Source organism: Alexandromys fortis, unplaced genomic scaffold (genome assembly GCF_014885135.2).
Source record: "Alexandromys fortis isolate MF-2015 unplaced genomic scaffold, M_Fortis_MF-2015_v1.1 scaffold_24, whole genome shotgun sequence".
NCBI lineage: Eukaryota > Metazoa > Chordata > Mammalia > Rodentia > Cricetidae > Alexandromys > Alexandromys fortis.
In genome coordinates, this window is record NW_026067906.1 from 4,388,040 (window position 1) to 4,392,497 (window position 4,458).

Below are 4,458 nucleotides of genomic sequence, written 5' to 3' on the forward strand. Positions count from 1 at the left end.
AAAATATTATTACCAATCTAATCATACTTTTTCATATGTCTATGTTGCTAAACTATAACATACCATATGTAGTTAGTTGCTTTTCTTTTTTTAAATTTATTTTTCCATTCAAAAATTACACTTCCTCCCCTCCTCCCATTCCCCTCCTGCTCCCCAACTCACCCTTCTCCCTCCCCCTCCCTCCTTAAGAGAGGGCAGGGAATCCTGCCCTGTGGGAAGTCCAAGGTCTCCCCCCCTACATCCAGGCCTAGGAAGCTTTGCATCCAAATAGACTAAGGTCCCAAAAAGCTAATACATGATTATCTTGAATATCACCATAGAATCTTTGTCCGGCTATGGATGGAGATAAAACAGAGACCCTCATCAGAGCAACGGACTGAGCCCCCAAGGTCCAGATGAAGAGCAGAAGGAGGGAGAAGATGAGCAAGTTGCTTTTCTTGATAAGAGGTTTCTTTATGTAGACCTTCTTTTATATTTGTCCTAGAACTCTTGAGGTAGACCATAATGGCTTTGAACTCACAGAGATCTACTTGCTTCTGCCTCTCTAGTGAAGGTATTAAAGTTGTGCCCTACCTCACCTGGCCTTGGTCTTAATATTTCTTAATCGTAATGCAGCTCATATGCTTTATATATGACTAAAATAATGCAATTGTCAGATATAAGCATCAAAAAATAAGTAAATGTGGTTCGCAGAGTCATCTGGCAATTCTGATTTTAAGAAAAATAAAAAGACAAGAAACTATCACAATTTTCAATGTTGTTTATTGGAGAACTGATGAAAAATATGTATATGCATATACATATATGTATATTTATATCTATGTATATATATATATGAAAAAAGTTTGATGTTANCCGGCCGCTTGGCTAGCTTATGCCCGAAATAACAACACACAAACTGTATTCATTTAAAAACTGCTTGGCCCATGAACTCTAGCTTCTTATTGTCTAGCTCTTACATATTGTTCTAACCCATTTCTAATAATGTGTGTAAGCACCCCAAGGTGCGCTTACCGGGAAGATTCTAACCTATGTCCATGTTGGGTCAGAGCTTCATCTCGTGTGCCTCAGAGAGCAGAGCTATCCGGAGAGCGGAGCATGGCGTCTCTGCTCCAGAGCAGAGCTGTTGAGTCTACCCAGGAGAGCTGAGCATGGCGTCTCTGCTCCAGAGAGCAGAGCTGCCCAGTCTCTCAGGGAGCAGAGCAGAGTCTGACCTCACTTCCTCTTCCGCCCAGAATTCTATTCTGTTTACTCCTCCCACCAATGCTTTAAGCTATGAGGCCAGCCACGCAGTTTCTTTATTGCTCAATGACCTTCCTCCATCAGGCATCTCCGCAAACACTAATAAAAACTAGAGTTTAAATTTATTTTTTTGTGGTTTTATTTGAACATATATTTGAATTTACAAATAATATAAAAACAAAATCACCTAAAATGATGCATTATGTAAATTTATTGAAAATTAACCTTTGGTAGTTAGGAAGAAGAACTTTAGACAGTTCTTATGTTTAAATTATTGAGCTAGAAGAAAATGAAGAACCCCTTGAAGGGTATAATTAAGGACATCAAAATGCTGAAATCAGTTTTTTTTTCTATATTTGATAAGTTCATGACTGCAAATGTGAATAATTTTAATAATTCAAAACTCAGGAGTATAAAATGATGAGAACCTCCTGGGAGTTCAAGCACTGCAAAAGATTATGTCTACTCTTCAAAGACACTACTTTGAGCAAAATCTTTCCCAGGGGTAAGAAAATTGAAATATAGAAATGTTTTGTCTATAATGCAAGTATGCATTGCTTATAAACAAAGACATTCTGGTCTCTATGGTAATTCATTTCTTCTACAAAGAGTAATCCAGTGAATTTTGTAACAATATTGTATGACTTTGTAAATTCTTACCAGCTGGTCTCATTGGAAGGGAAAGTCAGGTAGAAAGCCATAATATTATTCTTTTTGTCAAAGGTTCTCTATCTTATTAAAATTGGATTTTTGAATGTTACATTACATGTTTGATTTTTGGATGTCACATTGTATAAAAGTACACCCATTTTAAACACTGAACCAAAACTTCTTGCTTAAATGACTAAAATTGAGGGTTTATAGTTTGAATAAAATGCAGTGTAGAAGGAGGGAGCTGCTTGTTCTTCCCAGCTGCCCAGCCAGTTTATCCCTCAAATAATCACACAGAAACTGTATTCATTAAATCACTGCTTTTCTCATTAGCTCTAGCTTCTTATTAGCTATGTCTTACATCCTAATTTTACACATTTCTATTAAACTATGTATCACCACTAGGCTGTGGTTTACCGGGTAAAATTCCCAGTGTCTGTCTCAAGCAGCTCAATGGCTTCTCACTCTCTGCCTTCCTTCTCCCAGTATGCAGTTCAGTCTTCCCTGGCTACCTAAGTTCTGCCCTATCAACATGCCAAAGCAATTTCTTTATTGACCAATAAAGGCAACACATAGACAGAAGGACTTCCTACACCAATGCATCTATCCTGGTCAGAACTATCTGTGGCAGCCTATCCATGTAAGTCTCACATACTAATTTTAATATATTATTTTCTTATACTTATGAGACTAATATTAAAATTGACTAACTCTTAGACACCTTATGAGATGTCATAAATGAAATGACATTATAGAATACAAAATAAGAAATTTATCTGTAACGTTTCCATGTATCATCTAAGATTCTCATTTATATCTAACGTAACTAAAAACACCTGTAAAAAGGACTATGCTCAATGACTGTTGAAAAATCATAAACATCTAGATGACCCTTGCAAACAGATAATCCTTCCTTGTTTGGGATACAAACTGGTCCCCCTATAATGTTAGTCCCTATCTCCGAAGTTGAAGATTCCCCCCACCACTATTAAACAAACCCCGTCAACCACACATCTTAATTTAACCTTCATGAAGCAAGTTAAATGTCCTTTTTAATTCATTTATTTTCAATAGGCTTTAATTACTTCCCTCCACTCTCCTTGCTCCCTCCAACCCTTTCCATAAATGCCTTACCCTTTGGCTCTCTCAAATTCATAACCGCCATCTAAAAATGTTTTGTTTTATTTAAATGTTAACTATTTATTTTTAAATAAAACAAAACCTGCAGAGTACTTTCAGTGTGGCTTTGTATTTATACAATTGCAAAGATAATCACATGGAAATGGATAACCAATTAAGGGACTCACTCCTTGGGAAAACTGTTTCCCACCCTCTCAACCTTCTTTAGTTGCCTGTAGTTCTTGGTCTAGGAACAGAGTTATATGAGATTTTCCTTTTACATTACAGTATTTATCTGGGTCTTGTCCTGTTTTTTTTTTTGTTTAGGGAGTTACTTTTTCAATACATGATTGATGAAGTTTCTCTATTATCTCTAGGAAATACAGTCTATCTCATATGTCCTGGTTTTCTAGGTCTGACAAATCTTTTCACTCCCTTATATTCATTTAAAGTGGTACAATGGTATCATATTTTATTTAAATAATGACAATTATCAAAATAAATTCAATCTAAAAATTTACTAATAAAAACAAACATTTATAAAGTGGTTATTTAAGAAAGCTAGCAGAAATTCTGTATAACCATGTGTTTTGTATAACTTAACCTTGCCAAGCTTTCATTTTTTTCCTCTTAATTTATTTGTTAACCTTTAAAACCAACATCCAAAATCAAAGTTAGAATCAGCAGGCTGTATGCTACTTTAGCTAGTTCTGGCCTTCTTCAAAATCACATGTGTGATAGTTCCCTGGAGACTCATTTGCAAATTAGTTTTTACCTTCTATATCTCAAAGGGCAACCATGGGAAAGAAAAGAGAAAAAAAAAAGGGGGGGGGGATAAGCTTTTTTCCCTGGGTATGTTGTTGGACACAATTGACTAAATAATTCATGTATGATATAGATGGAGGACACAAATTGGCAACAATAATCAGAATGATCAAGATGAAATCTGAGAACTAAACAAGATGAAATCTGAGAAATAAAATCCTTACAGGTTGTTAAAATTCACATATACTCAGAAGACTATTTTAAAGCCCATGCTCTCATAATCAGAAAACACCTGAGAAGTTCCCTTTCCCTCTCAATGCCAAAATCTTTTTATCTGTAAATACAGGAAATAATATCTAAGGAACATTTGTCACTGCCTGGCCAATTAAGTGTGCTTCCAAATGAAAATGGATCATCTGCAATGAATCGAACAATGATTCTAGTAATACAGAGAAACCTTTATAAGACCATTTGACCACAACACACAGTTATGTAAGTAGCATCAAATTTTAGAGATAACCGACAAATTAAGTTGGGTCTGACATCAAGTAGAGACTACTAAGGGACAGAATGTTAATGGTGTTAACAACAACAACAACAACAACAACACACACACACAAAAGCAAAGCAAACAAAGAACAAAAAAAATCCTAAAAATATATAGTAAAATACACTAAAGAA